This window comes from Phocoena phocoena, chromosome X (assembly GCF_963924675.1).
Source record: "Phocoena phocoena chromosome X, mPhoPho1.1, whole genome shotgun sequence".
Classification (NCBI taxonomy): Eukaryota; Metazoa; Chordata; class Mammalia; order Artiodactyla; family Phocoenidae; genus Phocoena; species Phocoena phocoena.
Window position 1 is genome coordinate 115130145 of NC_089240.1, and position 26846 is coordinate 115156990.

Consider the following 26846-nt stretch of genomic DNA (forward strand, 5'->3'; position numbering starts at 1 on the left):
GATAAATTCATATAAGTGTAATTGCTGGGTCAAAGGATATGGACTTAAAAAAAAACCTTTTCGTTGTAAAATACAGATACAGAAAGCCATACAGAACAAATATAAAGTGTAATGAATCGTTATAAGGGGAACACCTTTGTAAACCCCAGCCAGATCAAGAAATAGAATTTGGGGCTTCCCTGGTGGCGCAGTGGTTGAGAGTCCACCTGCCGATGCAGGGGACACGGGTTCGTGCCCCAGTCCGGGAAGATCCCACATGCCGCGGAGCGGCTGGGCCCGTGAGCCATGGCCACTGAGCCTGCGCGTCCGGAGCCTGTGCTCTGCAACGGGAGAGGTCACAAGAGTGAGAGGCCCACGTACCGCCAAAAAAAAAAAAAGAAATAGAATTTGGCCAGCCACCCCAGAAGGTATCCATGTGTCCCTACCCAGTTACAACACTCTTCCTTCCCCTAAAATAACCACTATCCTAAGTTTTACCCTAATCACTTCCTTGAGTTTCTTTTATGGTTTTGTCACCCAGGTCTACATCCCTAGATGCTATAGTTTAGACTTGATCATTTTATGTATCTTTTTTCAGTGTTTTTTGTGAGCATTTTCAAATGCACAAACAGTTGAATGAATTATATAGTGGACACTTATAAACCCAGCACCTAGATTCTATAATTAGCATTTTCTGTGTTTGATTTGTCACCTTTCTATCCATTTGTCCATTCCTTTATTATTCATCCAAACAATGGTGCATTTTCCTCTGTCCCTGATTCCTTCAAATTGGTAGATGGATCCAGCGGCTTGATTAGATTCAGGTTTGATCTCTTTGGCAAGATAAAGTAGTGATGTGTTCTTTCATCAGGAGGCGCGTGATATCACCAGAATGTGGCACATTTGTTACAATTGATGAATCTTCATTGATACACCATTATCACCCAAAGTCCATAGTTTACATTAGGGTTCACTCTTGGTATTGTACGTTTTATGGGTTTGGACAAATGTATAATGACATGTATTCATTGTTATAATATCATACAGAGTAGTTTCACTGCCCTAAAAATCTTCTGTACTCTGCCTATTCACCCCCCTCCACCTGATGTCTTTTGTTTCTCTCTTTTACTATGATAAGTGGATCCATTAATTCCTTAGAGGTTTCTGAGGCTGAAGAAACAGGAGCTGCAGAGTGAGCATTCATCAACCAGGAAACAAAACCCTTTTCTCTTGCAGTGTCTATCCAGCGCCCTCTACTGATAAAGCTTCATTCAGTGTCAGGTTGCGAAGGAGAACTATTTAAAATATTGAAAGGGCCCAGATAATTTTCACAGAGGTCAAAGAGCATAAATTTGGGGATGAGAGGCAATAAATCAGTAACTGGCATGCCTTACATGCCTGCACTACAATACTCTGATGAAAGAGACCCCTTGCCTATCTCCAGAAATCTCTGTGCGGCTCTCCTCTCTCTGGTAATCTGCCCCACAAAATCTAGCCCCCTTGGCCTCTCTGGACTTTGAACTTTGTCTTCTCAACTGGGAGAGATTGCAGGGCTCTGCTTGAGTACCCTTTCCCTGCACCACAACCTGGAAATCCTCTCAGGGAAGGAAGCGTGAGGCTTCCCCATCTCTGGGTGATCACTCTTTTAATGTTCTTTGTTGTCCAAGGTCTGAAAACTGTTGTTTCGCATATTTTACCCATTTGAAAAAGTTGTTTAAGTTGAAAGAGTAAATCTAGCCTCATGTTATTCAATCATGTCTGGAGGAGGAAGTCCAGCTCTCTTGCTTTCTTTTTGCATACGTTTGCTTCGTGTAACTTTGCCTATCCTTTCATTTTTAACTTTTCAGACTCTTTTAGATGTGTCTCTTTTATACAACATGTTGAGTTTTGCTTTGTGGTATCTTCTGAAAAATCTTTTCCTCTTAATAGGTGAGTTAAGCCCATTTACATGTATTGATATGACATTTGCTTTCAGTTCTGTTTTATTACATTTTCTTTACTATTTTGATATTTCACATTTTATTGATTCTCAGACTCATGTTTCCCCATATTTTAACATTTATGAAATCAAGATGTGTCTTCCGGTTGATGGCATGTTAAAGGTTAATTGACAGTGTTTCTTTTTAGCAGTACATAAAATAATGATTTTTAAAAAAAATTTTAAAAAATTATTTACTTAATTAATTTATTTTTGGCTACATTGGGTCTTCCTTGCTGTGTGCAGCCTTTCTCTAGTTGTGGTGAGCGGGGGCTACTCTTCGTTGCAGTGCATGGGCTTCTCATTGCGGTGGCTTCTCTTGTTGCGGAGCACGGGCTCTAGGCGTGCGGGCTTCGGTAGTTGTGGCATGTGGGCTCAGTAGCTGTGGCTCGCGGGCTCTAGAGCGCAGGCTCAGTAGTTGTGGCACATGGGCTTAGTTGCTCTGTGGCATGTGGGATTTTCCCGGACCGGGGCTGGAACCCGTGTCCCCTGCACTGGCAGGCAGATTCCTAGCCACTGTGCCACCAGGGAAGTCTGTAACGATGTTTTATAAGTGATGGCATTTTAGATTCCATGAAATATAATATTTATTTGAAAAGTCTTTATGTGGTCTACATTTTTATTGTTGTAATTCTTCTAATATTTAAGGTTTGTATTTCTGTTATAGTCCTTTCATTTATACCTACTTATTAGTCACAGTTTTTTTTGGCTGTGCCACACAGCTTGTGGGATTTCAGTTCCCCGACCAGGGGTTGAACTCTGGCCGAGGCAGTGAAAGCCCAGAATCCTAACCAGTAGGCCACCAGGGAACTCCCAGTCACTTCTTTCTTTAGGGGGTGTTATGCAGTTTCATGATTCTGTGTCTGGTCATGGATTTTTGTTTTGCTTTTTTTTTAAAAAAATTAATTATTTAATTAATTTTTGGCTGCATTGGGTCTTCATTGCTGCGTGCGGGCTTTTCTCTAGTTGTGGTGAGCGGGGGCTACTCTTCGTTGCGGTGCGCGGGCTTCTCATTGTAGTGGCTTCTCTTGTTGTGGAGCACGGACTCTAGGTGTATGGGCTTCAGTAGTTGTGGCACATGGGCTCAGTAGTTGTGGCTTGTGGGCTCTAGAGCGCAGTCTCAGTAGTTGTGGCACACGGGCTTAGTTGCTCTGTGGCATGTGGGATCTTCCTGGACCAGGGCTCAAACCCGCGTCCCCTGCATTGGCAGGTGGATTCTTAACCACTGCACCACCAGGGAAGTCCCTGTTTTGCTTTGTTTTTAATCCTGTTTGTAATTCCTTAAGTTTCCTGGATTGGTGCCTTTTATCAGTTCTGTAATTCTCAGCCGTGGTGAGATATTTTCTTTCCTTTTCAGACTCCAATTAAAGCTATGTTAAATGTTATTTTCTCCTCCATGTCTCTCTTTTGCTTTTTTTAAAAATAAATTTATTTTATTTATTATTTTTGGCTTTGTTGGGTCTTCGTTGCTGTGCATGGGCTTTCTCTAGTTGCGTTGAGAGGGGGTTGCTCTTCCTTGCGGTGTGTGGGCTTCTCACTGCAGTGGCTTCTCTTGTTGCGGAGCACAGGCTCTAGGCCCGCAGGCTTCAGTAGTTGTGGCTTGTGGGCTCTAGAGTGCAGCCTCAGTAATTGTGGCACACGGACTTAGTTGCTACGTGACATGTGGGGTCTTCCTGGACCGAGGCTCGAACCCATGTCCCCTACATTGGCAGGCAGATTCCTAACCACTGTGCCACCAGGAAAGCCCCTCCTCCATGTCTGTTAACTTCCCTTCTGTATTTTCCACTTTTTTCCTGTGCTATGTTCTTCTGGTCTATCTTCTAGTCTATAAATTCTCTTTTCACTTGTTCCTTTTCTTAAGAGAAGAGAATTTCAGTAATCATCTTCTCATTTCTACAAGTTTTGTTCTTCAGATCTGCTAGGTCATTATTTTGTACTTTTCTGTTTCATGCAAATGCTTTCACACTTGTATTTGATGTCTTTAAAATATATTAAATTTGGTTAATTTTAAATCTGCTTGTGATCATTTCTGGAACTGAACTCTTTACAAGTTGGTTTCTGCTGATTCTTGCTCATAATTCCTTTTTTCCTTGTATGCTCCATTTTTTGGACTACATATTTATTGTTCTCGAAGATTGTTTGTGGAGTTTCTTTGAGTCCTAGGGTCGAAGTACTTTCCTCCAGAGAGGATTTTCCTTTACTTCCACAAGGAGTCTTTGGGAAATACCAGTCTGGGACCACCTTAAAACAAATTCATAACTTGAACTTTCTGGGGCCACCATGATGATGTGAATCCAGCCTGCAAATCTATATCAGGGCTGGTCTGTGGCCACAACTTTTTAAGGACAGTTTTATTTCTCTCCCCCCACCTCTGCCTTGTTCTGTTTAGCTTCAAGGCCTTCTTCCCAGTAGTCCATTGGGACTATAGGAGCAGGTTCACTTCTGGCTCACCTTTACCCTGAGGATGTTACTTTTGGAGGGGGTGGGTGGTCTCAGCTTAATGTGCAGAAGGTCTCATATTAGCCTTTTCACCTGGGAGGGCCTTCCCTGAGTTCCCGCCTCCTCATCTCATGAAGCTACCCAAACCCAAGTTCAAGTTTGCCCACCCCGGAAGGTGACCTCAGGGCAATAGTAGCATCAGTGCTCCCTTACCCAGCTGCCCTCTCTGGCTTCCTACTTTCCCTTAGAATTTGGCATGGTAGTTCCTTACTTTCTTGTCACCTCATGTTGCTTTTTTTCTTTTTTAAATTTTAAAGACTTTACCTTTTTAGAGCAGGTTTAGGTTCACAGCAAAATTGAGAGGAAGGTACAGAGATTTCCCATCTACCCCCTGCCCCACCCATGCGTAGTCTCCCCCATTCTCAGCATCCTCCACCAAAATTGGACATTTGTTAAAACTGATGAACCTACATTGGTCCATCACACCATAATCATCCGAAGTCCATACTTTACATTAGGGTTAACTATTGGTGTTGTACATTCCATGCTCATGTTTCTTTTAAGGAGATATTTGTTATATTTATCATTTGTAGTTTTTAGCAGGAGATTTGGCCCAAATAAGATTGGAATTGGAAATCTAGTTAAAGTTTTAAAGCATAATTTTAATATCTAGTAGGAAGGAAACTAACATTTAATGACTTCCTTACTCTGTGCCAGGTGCTGTGCTAGGTCTTTCTGTATAATTTCTCACTTAATCCTCAACAATTTTATGAATTAAGTGATGATAGCCCCATTTTACAGCTAAGAAAACTAAGGCCCAGAAAGACTCACGTACAAAAGATAGTATGTGGCAAAATCTGAATTCTATCCCAATGTTTCTTGATCCAAATTTTGATCTCTTTGTACCATACCAAACTGCCTCATATTTTTTGAGCATCTACTGGATATTAGCTCTGAGGATATATTTGAGAAGTGCCTGACACATAGTGGATGTTCAAAAATATTTGTTGAGTGAATGAATGATCCAGACAAAGTTCATAGGCTTGTGATCTACTGGGGAACACAATTTACTAGGGGATGTAAACATGTAAATACACTGAGTACAATTTGATGTGGTAAGTGGCAGAGATATGAGCTGAGTGCTATGAGAGCACAGAATAAAGAATTCTCTTTAGTAATTTTTCAGATTATAAGTAGAGGCTATGGCAGCAGATGAGTCTGGAGAGACAAACGGGATTCAGATCCTGAAGGGCCTTGTTACCACTTTATCTGTCAGATTGAGTATGCGTGACGGTGGTTGAAATGCTTTCCGTGGGCAGATTTAACCCTCACAGCACTCTGTTATGATTTCTACAGTATAGGTTCGGAAACCAAGACACTGAGAGGTTAAGCAACTCGGCCAAGGTCACACAGGCCAGCACATGCCATTCCTGGGCTTTCAACCTAGCCAGTTTGACTGTGGAGTCTTTAACCCCTATGCTGTGCTGCTTCTATTAGTATGTATCACGCACATAGCTCTGTACCAGTACATGCTCTACTAGCTGCATTTTATTTCTCTGTATGTTTATACCATCTTTCATTTAACTGTACTGATAGACATTTTTGGTTGTTTCTAGGTTTTTGCAACTATGGACAGTATTGTGGTGAGCAGTACTTACTTTCCATCCCAAGCTGATTCTGATACACCGCCTCAGGATCACTCCTACTGTCTTCTTTATCATCACTGTACTAAATGATCTCTAAATTTCCTTCAGGTCTATCACTCTCAATTCTGAGATTCGTCGTAATCTAGGAGTCCTGCATGTTGTAGATTACTCAACATGGTAATTGACAAGGCTGATTTGTACTCATTCTCTGAAGATTGAAGGCCTGGGTGACATAATAGCTAATATTTAGGCTTTCTATGCCAAGCACTGCACTAAGTACTTTACATACATTATTCTGTTTAATCCTCTCAAAAATCTTATGGACAATCCTATCATTGTCCCCAATTTTAAAAAGGGGAAACTGAGACTCAAAGAGGTTAAATGACTTGTCTGTGATCATATAGCTAGTAAATGGCTGTCTGATTGCAAAGTTCATATTGTTAACCCTTATCTTAGTTTGCTAGGGCTGCTGTAACAAAGTACACAAAATGGGTGTCTTAAAACAACAAAAATTTATTGTCTCAGAGTTTTGGAGACTAGAAGTCCGAGATGAAGGTGTCAGCAGAAGTGCTTGTTCCTTCTGAGGGCTCTGAGGGAGAATCTGTTCCATGCCTCTCTCCTAGATTCTAGTGATGGCCAGCAGTCCTTGGCTTGTGGCTGCATCCCTCCATTCTCCTCCTCTGTCTTTACATGGCCTTCTGCCTGTGTGTTTCTCTTTCTACATGGCCTTTTCCTCTTTTTATGAAGACTCTGGTTATATTGGATTAGAGCCCACCCGAATGGCCTCATTCATCTTAAATTGATTTTTGTCTTACAGAGACCCTATTTCCAAATAAGGTCACATTCACAGGTACAGTGGGTTAGGACTTAAGCCTGTCTTTTGGGGGGGGGGGACACAGTCCAACCCATCACAACTCTTATACAAAAACTGCCCCCCAAATCCTTATGGAAAAATAGTCCCTCACTCTCCCTTAACCACTGGTTCTCAAAGTGTGTTCCAGGACCAGGAGCATCAGCTTGTTAGACATACAGAATCTCAGGCTTCACCCTAGGCCCAGCAAGTCAGAATCTGCATTTTAACAAGATCCCTGGGCAATTTGTATAAACTTTCAAGTTTAAGAAGAATTGACTAAGATAATTATCTTCAGATATAGTTGTGGCTACTAGAGAGTGAACTAATGAATACTTGGCTGGTAGAGAGAGTTTCACTCCGTTTTTATCTGTTTGATGCTTCTGATTATAAATGTAGATATATCCTCATTATACAAAATTTCATAAGTACAGAAAAATCTAAAGAAGTAGAGGAAAAATTATTGCCTATAATCTCACTACCCAGAGGCTCCACAGTTAACATTCTGAAACACATCTTCCTTCTCTTTTTTCTTGCTTCATTACTTTTACCATAAATAAAGCCCAAACTCATTTTGCGGTACGTGGGCCTCTCACTGTTGTGGCCTCTCCCGTTGCGGAGCACAGGCTCTGGACGCGCAGGCCCAGCGGCCATGGCTCACGGGCCCAGCCGCTCCGCGGCATGTGGGATCCTCCCGGACCGGGGCACGAACCCGTGTCCCCTGCATCGGCAGGCAGACCCTCAACCACTGCGCCACCAGGGAAGCCCAAGCCCAAACTCTTGATAGGCTTAAACTTTAAGTACTGATAACACTTTATTAGTTTATTTGTATTACTTCATAGTTTTGTGTGGTTAAAAATCCAGCGATGCATGCATTTGTGAATTTTACATTTGCAATATTATTCCTTTGTAACAACTATTTAAAACTGTAGAATTAATTAACATCTTAATTTTAGGCCAGATGCTCAGGGCTGCAGTTTTTATCTTATAAAAACACATTTACACTTCAGTATGCTTAATTTATAGCTTGATTTTTTTGGAAGTAACATATCCCATTTTCATTCCGTGATTAGATTTTATATTTTTTAGTTTGTAGGAAAAGTTCAAACTTCTTTCAAATTTCTTTATCTTTCTGCAGTCTGAATTCAACAAAAGTAATACTTTCTACCTCTTCAGCCATGTCGATATTACCATTACATATCACGGGGAAAGTGAAACAAATTGGGGTATTGTAAGATTGGTTATTGCTAGACTTGATCCCAAAAGGTAATTATAGAATCTCTTTCTAATTAGTTCCATTAATTTAAAAATTAATTCAAAATGTAGAAGAGCTCACCAGAATTTTTATCTTTAGGATACATGTGTGATATAACCTTAGACATAAAGTTTGAAAAATCAAATAGGCAGGGACTTCCCTAGTGGTGCAGTGGTTAAGAATCCACCTACCAATGCAGGGGACACGGGTTCCATCCCTGCTCCGGGAAGATCCCACATGCTGCGGAGCAATTAAGCCCGTGCGCCACAACTACTGATCCTGTGCTCTAGAGCCCACGAGCCACAACTACTGAGCCCACGTGCCACAACTACTGAAGCCTGCGCGCTCTAGGGCCCGCGTGCCACAACTACTGAGCCCGCATGCTGCAACTACTGAAGCCCGTGCACCTAGAGCCTGTGCTCCACAATGAGAGAAACCACTGCAGTGAGAAGCCCATGCTCTGCAACAAGAGTAGCCCCCGCTCACCACAACTAAAGAAAGCCTGCACGCAGCAATGGAGACCCAACACAGCCAAAAATTAAAAAAAGAAAAATCAAATAGGCAATTTTATTCCATTTAACCTATAGTAAGCATCTGAATAACATGTAATGTGAGGAAGAACTGACAGATCTGGAAGAGAATTGACTTATTGAGGGTATCTTAACTCTCTTCTTTAGTTGCTGCCATATGACAAAGAGATTAGATTAAGATTTGTGTTTCTTCAGAGGACAATTCTAGTACCAGTGGAGTCTATTAGGCTGGTATCAGCTGGGTATAAGGAAGAATCTGCTAGCAATTAGAGCTCTCTAACATTTGAATAAGCAACCTCAAGAATTAGTGAGTAGTTAATCCCTACACGTTTGTAGGAAGAGCCTAGATGACCCAGCTCTTTGAGATTTCATAATTAGGCACCCAGCATAGTGTCTGGTCCCTAGTAAGTGAGTGGTCTCTAGTAAGTGAGTGCTTAATGTCTGGTCCCTAGTAAGTGAGTGTCTGGTCCCTAGTAAGTGAGTGCTTAATGAATTGTAAAGGGCAATTCTGTATTGGGTAAGAGACTGGACAGGTGACCTTTAATGTTCCAACTTTAAGATTCTTTGAAACTGCAGGATAAGAATAGTACTCTTCAATTAAAAGAGACAGGGGGGAATATATCACACAGTGTATCAAATCATGATCCATATGGGCAAAATATTATAAAACCTGAAATATTAGGATGGGACAAGTGATCCTTTGAAACTTATGTGAAGTATATTAAAGGAGGTAAGTGTGGTATGGTTTTCTGAACACAGAACAAGGAATTTGGTTTTTTGTCTCATCTCTGCTGGTTCCATTTTGGAAGTCAACCCTAAGTTCATCGACATGAATCAGACTTCATTGTTTTTAAGCCTACTGGCCTATTTTACTTTAGCCAAGGTTGTTCCATCTGTCACAGCTGATGGCCAAAGGGAAAGAATAGTTCAAGAATGTACTGTGCCAAGCTTTTGACCATGGGTAGGTTAACTTGATCTCTCATAGGTTTAAATTTCCTCATCTGCAATAGGAGAGGGCTGAATTAGGAGTTTTTAATATAGATACTGATGCATCAAACCCAATTTTTATTTTATTTTATTTTTTTAATATTTTTAATTTTTATTTGTTTATTATGAGTGATATTTAGCATTGTTTTACATGTTTATAAACTATCTGTATCTGTTCCCAGTTTTTATTGATGTGTATGTTTTTGGGCAAAGGCGTCCGTACATTTCATTAGATAAACAGACCCCAAAAGATGAAGAACACTGGTACTTTCCAACTCTGATTTATCTTAGTAAAAAGATATTCTTTTTAAATTAGTGGCTACGTTAAAAACTTTTGAAGATTTATTTCATAAGGTGTTGCAGACAGGAAATAAAAGAAGGATTAAAAGGATCAGGACATATTTATGAATAACGGGGTAAATAGAGCTACTAAGAGAGGCCAGGGAATACTAACCAAGAGCAACCGCCCATGCTTCTTTGTGTCTGTCACTTCTGATATCTGGGAACAGAATTTTAGGTTGATGGGCTGTGAGGTCTGACTCAGGATGGCTACTCATGTTGAAAGTCATTTGGGTAGAAAGGTAGTAAACATACAAAGTATGATACAGGAAGCTAATCTCATCAGCTATATGAAAATCACATTTAATGCTTGTAATCACATCTCATATTCTCAGGCTCGGATAGAGTAAAAAAGCCAAGAAAATCACTTTCTAGAGCTGCATTTATTCTATACTGCCCATAGTAATAGCGTATGTATGCATGCAATAAAACTTTTATCTAATCACAGTAAAGCTCATTCATCTGAGCCCCCTGAGAAAGACTGTGTTAAAATTCATCTTTTTCAGAATTAGGCAATAGACGTGGTCATAGACGTGAGTTAGGCCTAATAGTTTTCTGGGTCTAGAGTCTTGTGTTTTCTTTCAGGTTCTGTACTTTGTTAATTTCCCCGATGGTTGCTATAACTGATCATCTCTTTTTCCTTAAAACACCTGCTGCCTTTGGCTTTTGGGTTACCACTTTCGTGGTTTTCTCCTGTTTTACTGGTTGCTCATCAGTCTTTTCATTTCTCCAACCTATTTTTTTTTCATTTTTGGCCTCACCACACAGCTTGTGGGATTTTAGTTCCCCGACTGAACCTGGGCCCTTGGCAGTGAGGGCATGGAGTCCTAACCGCTGGACAGCCAGGGAATTCCCTCATTTCTCCAACCTCTTAATGTCGGAGGGCCCCAGGACTCAGTCTTTGAGCTTTGCCTCTTCTTTATTTATACTCACACCTTGGCGATCTTACCCTGTCTCATCGCGTCAGATACCTCAATGACGCTTAGGTCTCTAGACTTGTATATCTGGCTGTTTACTTGACCCGTCTACTTGGATGTCTAGTAGGCATTTCCAACTTAACATGTTCCCAAAAGAACTTCTAATCTTCCCTTCAAATCTGCTTCTCCTGTTGTCTTCTGCATCTTAGTAAATGGCAACTACATCCTTCTAGTTGCTCAGGCATCGCCCTTGATTCCTCTTTATCATTCTTCACTTATACCCTATATCTAGTCCAACCCTGTGGCAGATCATGGGCTTGAATTTTTTTTTTGGCTGCATCACGCGGCTTGCAGGATCCTAGTTCCCTGACCAGGGATCGAACCAGAGTCCACAGCAGTGAAAGCCCTGTGTCTTAACCACTGGACAGCCAGTGAATTCCCCATGTGGCTCTATTTTTTAAATATTTTCAGAATCCACCACTTCTCATCACCTTCACCACTATCAGCTGGTCCAAGACATGGTTATATCTCACATGGATTGTTGCAAAAACCTAGTTGGTCTCCTTGCTGCCAGACTTGTCTTCTCACAGTCTGTTCTCAGTACAGCATTCAGAGCATTCCTTTTTAAATTTCAGCTCGTGTGAATCCTCTGCTCAGAGCCTTCCAGTGACTTCCCGTCTTAGAGTAAAAGTCAAAGTTCTGAAAATGGCTTGTAAGGCCTTATACAACCAATATATAAGGTCAGTGGTTAAAAATAGGGCTTCTACCTTGACTAGAGATCTTAGCACAATTTTTGCTGCATAATCTCTCATATGAAATGCAGAGCTTTCCTGTACTGGGTTCAGGACCCATACTTAAACAGTGAACCTTGATATGCATTATCATGCAGTAATTTAATTTTTCTCTTTAATGTTAAGTTTTGATCTGTAGCCTTAACAATTATTATTTCTCTAATTCATAGCTGTTTTAAATTGTATTTTGGCTTTAAGTAGAATGCATTCATCCTACAAACACGTATAATATAAGGGCACATTATGTACCAGACAGTAGGGTTGCAGGAATGAATAAAAAGAGGCACACACCAATAACCGTTGCAATCGTGAGCGAGTGGCCTTATTGTGCATATACACGTACAGATAACAATCCCATAAGGGTTACGTATTATTCTTTAGACAGAAGCCAAGGGGTAAACTGTATGTTGAGTAAATAATTCAAAATGGAAGCATCATGGTTTCTCCTTGTGATTTTCTATCACCCTTTATTCCTCTTTTACTTTTCAAGTGACAGAAGAGTCTCTATTTCTGACCAGGAATTTGCTAGCTTCACCAGTCCTGTCTAGTTTCAAACTTCTCTAGTTTTTGTTTTCCATCTTCTGGTTTTAGTAATCATTCTCTTTTTCAAACACAAAAGGTTCACATAGATTATATACTCAGTACCTTTCATCATTAAGCATGGCATTTTACACACAGTAGGCCCTCAAATCTCTGGGTGCTTATAAATATGATTTCTGCATCATCTATTTGATTTTCTAACTCTATAGCTAAGGTTACAAGATAGTTTTCTGTCTTAGTATATAGAAAGGGGGATGCAATAAAAGACAAAAAATAAAGCCATTTGCTAATAGAAGGATTAAAAAAAAATCTATCCACAGGCAAAGAGAAGGTTCTTAAGTATTGTGTTTTGGGCAGTATACTGAGTCTTATTTGTGTGTTAGGGACATTTAGAAGCAAAAATATTTTAAATCGTAAAGAGTTTTAAATGCAGAATATAATGAAAGGCCTATTCTTTTTTCAGCCTTCTATTGTTAACGTGCCTGAAGAGCCATGAATCAGAAATTTACGATGTCAGTTTGGTATAAAAATTCCTTTCTCTTCCTTTTTTCCCTCTCTTTTATTAGCTATAAACATTCAGATGAAAACCACCTAACTTGTGATGGACCCCCTATGGAAATTCCTGGAGAATACAGATAAGTTGAATGTAACCTACACTTACTCTGTGAAATTTGAAGTAAGTGTTCCATGCCATCATCTTATTTTTTTCCCAAATCAAGTATATAAATATCATCTATTTCATTAGTATTAAAACCTTAATTTGCATCAATTTAAAGTTGTGTATCACAGCTTAGGAGCCCAAGAAAGTAGGTAAGTTCTTTATGTTAAAACTTTTCAAAAGACAATAATTACAGGAATTGCTGTACTCAATCTACTACATTTCAGGTACCTTGCCCAGTACTTTACTTTCTCATACTTCATACTTAGGTTTGAATGAGGTACATGGGTAACCAGAGGGGTGCAGTGAGACCTTCAAGGAAGAATATCTTGTGGAAGAGACACAATCTATTGTAGTGAAAAGGGATGACATATTGGACATTTGGACTGACCTACAGTTCAAATTGGGGCTTGGCCACTTACTAAACTGCATGAACGTAGGCAAGTCATGTGATCTCTGAGGACTGAGTTCTTCTCATGTCATTTCATCCTCATTTTCAGAATATATAAAGCCCTTAGCATGACACAGAGTAGGTCCTCAACATATAACATTCATTATTATTTGTACATCTGGAATTTTTCCTTTTTTAAATAGCTATTTTTATAAAGATGGTATGTATTTTTGGTAAATAGATAGATAGGTAGACAGACAGATTGACTGTTAACATTCTGGTGAACAATGTATCAGCTCTTCGAAGCGTTTTCCAAAGAGTTTTCTGTAAACTAGTTCTTTCATATTTTATTTATTTTAGCTTGGTATTTTAAAAGGTGTTATGTGAAAAAGGGATCTATGATGAGGTTACTTTGGATAATGCTAGGTTAAACAACGTTAAAACAATGGCTTTATGAGTATCCAGTATGTTAAAAAGCATTGTGAATTTTCAAAAGATGATTGTAATATGCAGCATTTCATAGACCATGGCAAGAACTCATGGGGATATAATTTTCTGTAGAATATTTAAGGAAAACACTGCATGTGGTGCTAAAATGTGTACATCTTTGTACAAATGGGATATTACATGTGCTATTTTCACTTAATGTGTATGTCATGGACATCTTTCCAGGTCAATAAATAGAGTCACAGCCTTCTTTTTATTGACTACATAGTATATTTAACATACAGGCTGTAATTGACTTATTTAGTGCCATACTGATAAAAACAACCCAAATGTCTAATTTTTAATGATTATAAACAATGCTTTAATGAGCATCCTTACTTTTTTTTGTTTTGTTTTGTTTTTGTTTTTGTTTTGCGGTACGCGGGCCTCTCACTGTCGCGGCCTCTCCCGTTGCGGAGCACAGGCGCCGGACGCGCAGGCCCAGCCGCCATGGCTCACGGGCCCAGCCGCTCCGCGGCACGTGGGATCCTCCCGGACCGGGGCACGAACCCGTGTCGCCTGCATCGGCAGGCGGACTCTCAACCACTGTGCCACCAGGGAAGCCCATCCTTACTTTTTTATTTGTCTGATTATCTCCTAGACTAAAATTCCTAGAAGTAGGGTTATTTAGGTAACAGGGTGGGCACATTTTGATAATACCTTACCAAATTCTTTTGCAGAAAAGTCGCTAGGCCTGAAGATCTGCAGTTTCCTCACACACTCAGCAATACTAGGTTTCTGTCAGTTAAAAAAATCTTGCTTCAGAATTTTAATTCTGTGAGTATAACAAAGGGAGGTAGATTCATACTAGGCACACTCCTAAGGATCCAATATATAAACCAGAACACCAATTTTGTAATTTATGCGAAGGAAGATAAATGTCTAGTGGACCACACCATTCATGTCAGCTGGTTAGCCCATCTGCTTATAATAAAGATATATGAGAAAGCAAATATAAATAGAATAGAATAAATAGAAAGTTTCTTGGTGAGTATAGGACCCCAGAGCAAAAGTAAGAGAGTATTAAAAGATGATATTCAGGTGCACTAGTGCTATGCTTGCCCATGGACCAGATACCTGGTTCATATTCATGGGTCAGGTACTCTTAGCCTTGGACAGTGTTAGAGGTGCTTCTCCAGAAGATGAACTTTGGAGCTTTCCTTTCATAGGGAAAACTTCTTATGACTGTGTAGATATATGTATTTCTCTTTATAGTTTTTAAAGGTTATACATCATATTTTTGATTCAGCTTTCATTATACTTGATTTTATATAAGGCTTATTTCTTATGGCTTTAGATTTGATTTCCTGAGACAAAGCCCTAATCACCTTATTTGGGATTAGGTCTCAAATCTCTTTGAACACTTACAAATTGTGCTTGGTTTGTGTCATTTCTATAGATGGCCTGACAGCCATTATAACACGATTCTTCCTAATCTCATTCTGAAAGCAATTCCAGTTTGGGGATGCCTTGCTTTTGTCCCTATGTATCACCTATAAAATGTTATCTCCATTTTATAAATGAGGATCCTGAAGCCCAGTGAGCTGAAGTAATTTTCTCTGGATCGTAGCTAGCAGGAGGTGGAAGTGATATTCAAACTCAGGTCTGTTTGGCCCCAAACTCATAGTTTTTCCACTATTCCATTCTGGCTTTCTATATTAAAGGTCTATTATATTTTCTGCCTACAGAGTTACTGTAAAGAAAATGAGAAACGTTTATGTTAGAAATGTGTGTGTGTGTACTTTGAATCATCCAGCTAGAGGTCAGGCTTACTTGATCCTACATCCTGCAGTTTACCCACAGTACAATTGGTGAAAACAGGCAATTTACTAGTCCAATAAGTATAGTCCAGTCTTCTAATCTCTGGATGAAACACAGAAGTGTAATCTGGGGAAAGGAATGAAATACACCCTGAAGAAATTAAAATAACCTTTCCCCAGTGATTGAGAATAGTATTCCAAGTCTAAGCTATTATCAGAAGTTGATTGAAGAGCTGAAACCCTTATACATTTTTATCACTTATCAGTTGGCTATTAAAATTTTAAGTATAGGATGGTAACTAGACTTATGGTGGTGATCATTTTGAAATGTATAGAAATATTGAATCACTATGTTGTGTAACAAGAACTAACATAGAGTTGTAGGTCAATTATACTTCAAAAACAAACAAACAAACGAACTCATAGAAAAAGAGATCAGATTTGTGGTGACCAGAGGCAGGGGATGGGGGGAGGGGGGAATCACATGACGGTGGTCAAAAGGTACTAGGGATGTAATGTACACCATGGTAAATATAATTAACACTGTACGTTATATATGAAAGCTGTTGGGAGTAGATCCTAAGAGTTCTGATCACAAGGAAAACATATATATTTTTTTCTTTAATTTTGTATCTACAGTATATGAGATGATGGATGTTCACTAAACCTATTGTGGTCGTCATTTCATGATGTATGTAAGTCAAATCATTATGCTGTACACCTTAAACTTATACAGTGATGTATATCAATTATATCTCAATTAAACTGGAAGAAAAAAATAGCAAAATAAAAAAATTTAAGTGTAGGAATGCTTCTGTTTACAGTAAAAGCCAAGGGAAGGCACATCTAAATTGAAGTTTAGATTCATGCCAGGAGCCTGCATGGTATGGTGTTAGTGGTCTGCCTGCCTGTCAGGAAGTAACTGTGGCAGTCAAAAGAGCTGAAGTGCAAGTTCAGATGCAGCTATACCAAATGGGGGTTTTGGGGAATTGCCTTATTTGAGGTTAGGTCTCAACTCCTTGTTCTTTAAGTTTCCTTAATCCTGGGAGGTATTCCAGAAGAGGAGTTTTTCCTTTCCCATTGAAACTCATTTAGGGTGCTTAGAAGGCTCTTGGCTTCCAGACGTGGTACAGTGGAAAGAAGCAGACACACCCAAGGTTTGAATCCTGGTTTTGACATTTCCTAGCTGTGTGAACTTCGGTAGGTTACACTGAGTCTATATTTCCTGATCTGTAAAATGGGGCTAAAATAGTTGCCTCACGTGACTGCTGTCAGAGATAAGTGAGCTAACATATAAAATATTTAGCTAGCCCGTAGTAGACACACAATGTTTCCTATCCGTTCTCTCAGATACAGGAGCACCTGATTTACTAATGTTTTATACAAGAGTAGCTTATGTATGCAGAGTGCACTTACACAGTGAGAACGCACCAAGCCACAATATTCTTTTTTTTTCTCTTTAATTTCTTTTAACCACAATATTCTTTACCTGAACACCAGAAAGTTGCTGTTATAGTTGTGGGGAGGGCTCCAGGAAGAGTGGTGATGGATCTCTCTGATGGTGCTGTTTCTTTATTTTCTGTCTTGGGTTTGGGTTGAATTTTTTTTTACCCAGTGATAATCGTACACGTCAACATTTCTCAAAGTGCATTCCCAAGAATACTAGTCAAATAAGTTTGGAAAATGCTACTTTCTACCGTCTCCTTTCTTAGCTTCACAAAGCACATTAATGTTTAAAAGTCTCCTAATAAAGAAACCTTTGACTGAGTCTAACTCAGCATTTTATAATCGTCTTTGACTATAGAGTACCATTCTGGAGTACCATTTATATCCCGCTGCAGATTCCACATTGTGTACCCTAGGTGTACATGGTTGTTGTGTCTCATAGTAGCTTACAAAATCCTATTGAACTAGAAATTTTTATTTTTAATTTTTTTAAATTAGAAACAATTTTATTGAAGTATAGTTGATTTACAATATCGTATAAGTTTCAGGTGTACAGCACAGTGATTCAGTTATACATATATATATATATTCTTTTTTAGATTCTTTTCCCTTATAGATTCTTTTCCCTTACTGCTTGATGGTGAGTATAGTTCCCTGTGCTATACAGTAGGTCCTTGTCAGTTATCTATTAAAAAGAAGAAAAAAAAAAAGAACCTTCAGAAGGAACCATCCCTTGCCAACTCCTGGATTTTGGACGTCTAGCTTCTAGAACTGTGAGAGAATAAACTTCTGTTGTTTTAAGTAAAAAAAAAACTTATAGTAGTTATTCATGTTCATTGTAGAAAATATAGAAAAATCACAAAATGTGAATAAAAGTCATTTAGAATACCACCACGTGCTGAGAACTACCATGAAAATTTTTGTGTATGTAATTAAGAGTGATAATTCGAAATCAGACAGCTGGATGCGGGCTTTTTCCTCTAGTTGCGGCAAGCAGGGGCTACTCTTCTTTGCAGTGTGCGGGCTTCTCACTGCGGTGGCTTCTCTTGTTGCAGAGCACAGGCTCTAGGTGCACGGGCTTCAGTAGTTGTGGCACGTGGGCTCAGTCGTTGTGGCTCACGGGCTCTAGAGCGCAGGCTCAGTAGTTGTGGCACACGGGCTTAGTTGCTCCACTGCATGTGGGATCTTCCCCGAGCAGAGCTCGAACCCGTATCCCCTGCACTGGCAAGCGGATTCTTAACCACTGTGCCACTAGGGAAGCCCGTATATAGTGTCTGTATAGCATTTTTTTGATAAAGAAATATCTTACATTCTTCTTTCTTGAACTAAGTCTTTGAAATCTGGTGTGTGTTTTACGCTTAGAGCTGATCTCACTTAGGACCGACCACGTTTCAAGTGCTGAATAGCCATGTGTGACTAGCTGCTGCCATCTTGGCAAAGATCTAGACCTCCACATTTTCAGGGACTGTCCCCTTTGGTCTGTGCTTCTACTTGTTTTTCACCTTTTGTTGCTTCTCACTCTCAATACAGAAAATCCCACCAGGTCCTGTGACATGGATTGATCCCAGGCACCTGGCTGGGTGAACTACAGTCTCTCACCCTCCTGCAGACTGCAGAAGCCTTCCACAAAGACAGTCTCGGGCTAGGGGAGGGGTAGGTGTGATCCTGACACAGGGATGGGGCGGGGCTGGGGGGCCTGGCTGGAGAAGCTGAACACGTCAAACGACTTACAGATGTCAGTGCCATACAGCAGCAATGGCGCCTGAGCCACCTGGGCTGCGATCTCCATCCTCCTGCGCCGCCTCTCCCACCTTAGTGCAGCCACCTGCAAACTGCTGTTAGGATGCAGAGCTTGTGGTCATCGGCCGAGTTGTTGGCCTGAGCCCCTGGTCAGGCAGCTACTGGCCACAGAAAGGTTCAGAGGCAAATATAGCAATTTTTAGTTATAAAAGTTTTGTCTTTTTGCTTTTTAATTGAACATCTTATGTACTTTATGTTTTCAGAAAATAATACGTGTTCCCAAGTGGGTACAAAGTTTGGTGTTTATATAACAGTTTTGTTCAGAAGTTATTGAAGGATGGGACCATAAAGATTAACATTTGAGTGAAGACCTTTTATTCATCCATTTATATAACAAATATTTATTGAGGGCCTATTATGTGCCTAGCATGGGAATTTTTATAAAGTACCTAGTTTAGCTATTATTCACAATAGTCCTCTGAAGGCAGGTACTATTTTAAATCTCCATTTTATAGACTATAGAACTGAGACTCATAGAGATAAAGTTACTTGCCCAAGGTCACAAATGTAAAGGATTATAAGTCTAGATTAGCTTGACTACAGAATCCAGGCTTCTGACACAGTCTCTTTAATACATCGTGTGAGTTTAGAATGGGAAGGAGTTATGGTGGGTGAATTGACCAAGAAGACTTTATAAGAGAGAGGCCTTTAGCTAGTCCTTGAAGGATGCTGAGGATAATTTGGATAGAAGGGGTAGAAGTGTGCAAGGCATTCTGGGAAGGCCTATAAACTGAGTTAAAAGACCTGGCATTTAGGAATCTGGAGAGGAGCTTTAGGAAGGGCTTTTCAGGTAAGAATGTACATGGTGTATGTGGGGAACAGTGAATAGACTTGTCTGATTGAAACAAAACTTTTTTCATTTGTTTGTTCATTCAGCAACAGGCAGTAAATGCACTCCACGTGCCAGGTGTTAAGCCCTGGGGTATATAAAGGCCAAAAAGATTCAGTCTAGTACCCCAGACTTTAGTTGTTTATATCGTATTGGTAGAAAGGTTAGAAAGATAGGTTTGGGCCAGATTTTGAATGGCTAAAGTATTTCTATTCACCATATTTTACTTTAGAAACTTACCGTTTTTATACCACCAACCAAAGATTTTTTGGTTTCACTCTAATCACATTAATTTTAGCCATGTATCTACGTATGTGAGTTATATAAGCTTTAGTCGTGGGCTAGCTTGGGACCCTAGCCACATATATAGTTGTGTTTGTTTTTTTTTTTTTTTTCAAAATGCATTCCTGATTTTCAGGCACCATAGACCAATAACTGAATTGCGAATCAGAGAATTTTGGTGCTGGTTTGCTTCAAACTCATACTGTGACCTTGAGCAAGTTCATTTTCCTTTCTGGACTTCAGTTTCTGCATAGTGAAGTGAGGGAATGGAGCTGGATCAGTAGTTCTCAACCCTATCAGACCGATGTCCTCTTTTAATAACAAATGTTTTATCATTCTCCCTTTACTATTGTAAAATTATATTAATAGATACTAGATAATTAAACCTGACTTACACATAGTTTCAATAGGCATCCATATAGTACCCTAACTATAATATAAAGGAGAAATAAAGATAAATTAGTTTTTAACAAAATAATGTATGTTTCAGTATATATTGCAGTCATTGTCAGATGCATGCACCTATGTGTGTAATCATTGTAAACATGACATCTACGAACGCATATGGCTATGAGAATATTGTACATTGATGGCTCAAATATCACATCTTTCTAAAGGATGCCATGATTTTCTCAAATGTTGATCAATTTTGGTGAAGTTTCAAGCCAAACATAGTACCATTTTCCCTCAATTTACATGGTAGTTGCATTGCTGGGGGAAAAATCAATGTATATTAAAACTATGTAAAAATACTTTATCTGTAAAATGAAGTTAGAATCTAGGCGCAGATAATCATAAGCAGTTTTTCACTCACATGAATGTTGGATGGGGCTTTTAGAAGTTCTTCTCAATTCTTTGTGTGGGTCTCCTGGTGCCAAGCAGGACGTCTGGCCTTCTATTCAATACTATGCTGCTAAATACCAGTAGCATCCCCACACCTTTTCATTATGCCCCCTAGAGGGTGCTGCTTCCCCTGTTGAAAACAGCTAGACTAAAAGAAGCTGTAGTTACCCGCCAGCTTGATTCTTTGATTCCCTGCCTGTATTTTTACCGAGTGAAACCCATCATGTGCTGTGTCCTGAATCAAGAATTCTCATCTATATTTCTACATTTGCTTCTTGTGACTTCATTATTAAATAGCATTAAAGACCTGCTTACCTTGTACGCATTTATGACAATTGCTATGTCTTATAAAAGATTTGGAAACTCTGGGATGTAGAATAATTCATTAATATTAAATGGATTAAAAAAATGTGTTCCACCATTTAGTTATCTTTTTGCATTTGTCATTTTGTCTCAAATGTACCTTAGGATTTTAAAACGATTTATTTTCTTATGGAGGAGTAGTATGTGTTGTGGACTGTTATTTCCAGCAGGTGGCAATGTTTGGTGCAAAAACTACTTGATTTAACAACTGCAGATTTTCTAGGCTCTCTTTGTATTTAAAAGCAAAACTTCATAGTGCATATTTGAAAGTTTCTCTCATTTTTTTTACATTTTATTTTTTCTTCCAGTTTTATTGAGATATAATAGATACACAGCACTGTATGAGTTTGAGGTGTACAGCGTAATGATTTGACTTATGTCATGAAATGATGACCACAGTAAGTTTAGTGAACATCCATCATCTCATATAGACGCAAAATTAAAGAAATAAAAAAACAATGCTTTTTCCTTGTGATGAGAACTCTTGGGATTTACTCTCTTTAACAGCTTTCATATATAACATACAGCAGTGTCAATTCTATTGATCATGTTGTACATTACATCCCTAGTACTTATTTATCTTATACCTGCAAGTTTGTACCTTTTGACTGCCTTCACGTAATTCTCCCTCTCCCTGTTCTCCGCCTCTGGTAACCACAAATCTGATCTCTTTTTCTATGGGTTTATTTGTTTGTTTATGAAGTATAGTTGATCTACAACACTATGTTAGTTCCTGTTACACAACATAGTGATCCAATATTTCTATCCATTTTAAAATGATCACCATGATAAGTCTAGTTACCATCTGTCACCATACAAAGGTATTACATAATCATTGACTATGTTACTCACCCTGTACATTTCATACTCGTGATTCATTTATTTTGAACTGGAAGTTTGTGCCTCTTAATTTCCCTCACTTATTTCACTCCTTTTTATTTATTTTATTTTTTGGCTGCGTTGGGTCTTCGTTGCTGTGTGCGGGCTTTCTCTAGTTGCGGCGAGCGGGGGCTACTCTTTATTGTGGTGCTCGGGCTTCTCATTGCGGTGGCTTCTCTTGTTGCGGAGCATGGGCTCTAGGTGCGTGGGCTTCAGTAGTTGTGGCACGTGGGCTCAGTAGTTGTGGTACATGGGCTCAGCTGCTCCACGACCTGTGGGATCTTCCCGGACCAGGGCTCGAACCCGTGTCCCCTGCATTGACAGGTGGATTCTTTTTTTTTTAATTTAAAAATTTTATTAAACATATATATTTTAAAATTTTATTTTATTTATTTATTTATTATTTTGTCTGTGTTGGGTCTTCGTTGCTCCGTGTGGGCTTTCTCTGGTTGGCGGTGAGTGGGGGCTACTCTTCGTTGTGGTGTGCAGGCTTCTCATTGCGGTGGCTTCTCTCGTTGTGGAGCACAGGCTCTAGGCGCGCAAGCTTCATTAGTTGTGGCGCATGGGCTCAGTAGTTGTGGCTTCTGGGCTCTAGAATGCAGGCTCAGTAGTTGTGGTGCACGGGCTTAGTTGCTTCGCAGCATGTGGGATCTTCCCGGACCAGGGCTCGAACCGTGTCCCCTGAATTGGCAGGTGGATTGTTAACTACTGTGCCACCAGGGAAGCCCCTTCACTCCTTTTTAAAAGGCTTAATATAGGGCTTCCCTGGTGGCGCAGTGGTTGAGAGTCTGCCTGCTGATGCAGGGGACACGGGTTCGTGCCCTGGTCCGGGAAGATCGCACATGCCGCTGAGCGGTTGGGCCCGTGAGCCAAGGCCGCCGAGCCTGCGCGTCCAGAGCCTATGCTCCACAGCGGGAGAGGCTGCAACAGCGAGAGGCCCGTATACCACAACAAAACAAAAAACAAAACAAAACAAAAAAAAAAGGCTTAATATGAGTTTACTTGCTTAAGGTGATGGACAGTCTGGTGAAGAGATGCATGCAATTCAAATTTTGAAAAATTAAGTCACATTTTAGTATAGGAACAATATTTTAATAAAATGGCTAAGATGAATCCTTTCATACAATGAGTATTTATCCCTGGATTTGTCAGTTCTATAAATTCAGAGTTTCTTATAGGTTTAAAAAAATAGTTTATTTCAAAACAATTTCATACTACAGAAAAATTGCTAGAATAACACAAAGAACTCCCGTAGTTCTGTTAACCAGACATCCCAACTGTTAACATTTTACTTCATTTGCTCCATTGTTCACTCTTCTTTGTGTGTGTCCATTATCATTAGTCTTTCTGTGAATCTTTTGAGAGCTAGATGTTGTCTCATTACCCCTATACCCTCCAGAGTATCTTTCCCTAAAACAAGGTCACCCTCCTATATAACTAGCATACAACCGTGCAAACTGGGAATCAATATTGGCATTGCATTACCATCTGATTCACATTCATCCATTCAGATTTCACCAGCTGGCCAACAATGTCACTTTTCTCCTTTCTGGTTCACTATCCTATCCAGGATTACATGTTATGTTTAGTTTTTGATCTCCTCCAAACTGGGCCAGTTCTTTAGTCTTTCCTTGTGTTTCATATTCTTGAAATTTTTTTTAAAAAATTATTTTTTATTTATTTATTTTAGGCTGTGTTGGATCTTCATTGCTGTGTGTGGGCTTTCTCTAGTTGTGGCGAAAGGAGGATACTCATCGTTGCGGTGTGCGGGCTTCTCATTGTGGTGGCTTCTCTTGTTGCGGAGCACGGGCTCTAGGCGCACAGGCTTCAGTAGTTGTGGCACGAAGGCTCAGTAGTTGTGGCTCAAGTGCTCTAGAGCACAGGCTTCAGTAGTTGTGGCACGTGGACTCAGTAGTTGTGGCTCACGGGCTCTAGAGCGTAGGCTCAGTAGTGTGGTGCACGGGCCTAGTTGCTCCACGGCATGTGGGATCTTCCCGGACCAGGGCTCGAACTCGTGTCCCCTGCATTGGCAGGCAGATTCTTTTTTTTTTTTTTAAACATCTTTATTGGGGTATAATTGCTTTACAATGGTGTGTTAGTTTCTGCTTTATAACAAAGTGAATCAGTTATACATATACATATGTTCCCATATGTCTTCCCTCTTGCGTCTCCCTCCCTCCCACTCTCCCCATCCCACCCCTCCAGGCTGTCACAAAGCACCGAGCTAATATCCCTGTGCCTTGCGGCTGCTTCCCCCTAGCTATCTACCTTACTACGTTTGTTAGTGTGTATATGTCCATGACTCTCTCTCGCCCTGTCAAAACTCACCCTTCCCCCTCCCCATATCCTCAAGTCCGTTCTCCAGTAGGTCTGGCAGGCAGATTCTTAACCACTGCGCCACCAGGGAAGTCCCTCTTAAAATTTTTGGAGAGTACAGACCTTACAGTCTGTAGGATGACCATCAACCTGCGTCTGTCTGATGGTTCTTCATGACCAGGCTCAGGCCATGGATTCTAGACAGGAAGACCACAAAAGTGATAGCTCACATCAGGAGACACATAATGTCAACCTGACCTTTCATGGATAATGTTAACCATGATCACCAGGTCATCAGGTGTCAACTAAAATCCATTGTTCAATTAAAACCCATCATTTCAGTTTTTTTAAAGCAGTGTATATTGGCTTGCTTCATACCCACCCCCAAACTTCAGAAAAAACACTTAAAGATACCTAATTTTAAATAATAAGTCATTTCAAACATAACTTGGTAAACTTGTACCAGTGTTTTCCTTTTGCTAAGAGCATGCCATTAATTTAAGGGGTGATAATACTGCATTAATGGCTTAAATGTTTACTGGGGATTATCATTTAAGATCATTTATTGGGGATATTTTATAAGAAAGCTATTGAAAGGTTGAGTTTGACTGCATACCAGCAGAAACAGCTGGTGATTATATTTTCTTGTGTTTTGTTCTGTACTGAGCACTACAGTATTAAAACAACTTTTATAAATTCATTGCTAAAATATTTCAAAATGCTTAACATACAAAAATGTAAAACATTAAAATATTCCATAAGAAATAATGACTGAAATTGAATACTGTTTTCTAATTAAACAAAATACCCTAATAATAAACCTATTTGCAGGAGGTGGATTTTGTGTGTTGCAGTGACGCAAGTTGTCTTTTAGTTCAAATGTTGAGTTCAATTTAAATAATAATATTGATAATACTTGTATGTGGTGAAGACTGCAAACCATATAGAAAATGTATAAGTAAAATTCGCCCTTCCTTTAGTACCCTCCCCCCAATTTCTAGTCTCTCACTCCAAAAGTATAACCATTATTTTTTCTTCCAGAAAAATGTCTGCATCTACAAAATATGAATATAATTTTGTGGGGGGAATGGAATCTTGCTGTACATAACTTGTCTTACCATATACTTTTCACCTTTCTTTTTTCGCTTAGTGCTATTTCATAGACATATTGTCACCTATAGATGCACATCATACCTTTTAATGGTTACGTAGTATTCCTTAGCATGGATTACCACAGTTTATTTATTCCCATTCTGATGGGAATTTTTGGTTGTTTCTACGTTTTTAAATTTACAAACAAAACTACAGTGACATTACATATACCTTTGTAAGCATGGTATGAAGTTGCAGTTAAGATGAAAATGTGGTCTGGACAAAAGGAAATGAAGTATGGGGTGGATTTAGGGTTACAGAAAAATAGTAGCGAAAAGGTGCTATATCTGGTGAACAGCAGTAAGCTAAAATTATTTTTTTCCTAGTCCCTTTCTGAAATGAGATAGAATATCAGTAAATAAAAAAATGATAAAAAATATCAGGCTAGATTGCATGATTCCATGAATTTAGCAGTAAAGAAATAGAGAAAGTACAGGCAGAATAACTTTCTGTCTGTTTTAGGATTATAACCAGTAAAAAGTCAGTTAAAGTTTGGTCATGTGATTTTGTATTTTTGTTTTTAGGAAAACAAACATATCAAGTGGGGTTCTAGATGGGATTATATTTTGGAGTCCATGTCTCATACCAGCAGCATTCAGTGGTTTAGGTAAGCACTTTATGAAATAAAGAATAAGTAGCTTCCTGGTAGGAAATGTATACAAACACACACACACATACATACATATATGTATTTTAAAAATTATTTTGTCACCAGAGATGGTCTTTCTTTCCTTTTGGTTTTATTGAGATATAATTGACATACGGTACTGTATGAGTTTAAAGTTCTGTATGATTTGACTTACACTGATGACCACAGTAAGTTTAAAGAAATAGAAAAAGATTTTTTCCTCATGATGAAAACTCCGAGGATTTACTGTTTAACAACTTTCATACATAACGTACAGCAGTGTTAATTATATTAACCATGTTGTACATTATATCCCTAGTACTTCATCTTATAACTGCAAGTTTGTACCTTTTGACCACCTTCATCCAGTTCCCCCTCCCCCCACCCCCATCCAAGATAATCTTGAGTGACATTTTTTCTTCTCTGTGGCTAAGTTCCCTTCTCCTTCCTCTCCCCCACCTCTCCACATATGCAAAGAGAAAGAAAAAAGGAAAATCTGTTTTAAATATACTAATGTTTATGCTGAGGGGAAGGAGAAGGCTGAGATGTCCTAGAGGTAAGATGTCTGCATGTAAAGAGTAGTCCATGCTGGGAAGTAGGCAGGATAGGGCTGTGGCTGTGGACACTGTGCAAAAGATGGAATGAAAACAGGAGAGACGCTTTCATTTGTGGGGTCAAAGTCTGAGCAAACTAGGGTGTAAGAGAAAGCAGTAACCAGCTGGGGTGGAGGAAAGTCAGGATGTCATGAAAGACTGGGAAGAG

At 39.5% G+C, this 26846-nt stretch overlaps 1 pseudogene; it reads left to right on the forward strand.

The window, feature by feature from the left end:
* LOC136142270 (transmembrane 9 superfamily member 2-like) overlaps positions 1-26846 on the forward strand; it is an 87055-nt pseudogene that overhangs the window by 20371 nt on the left and 39838 nt on the right.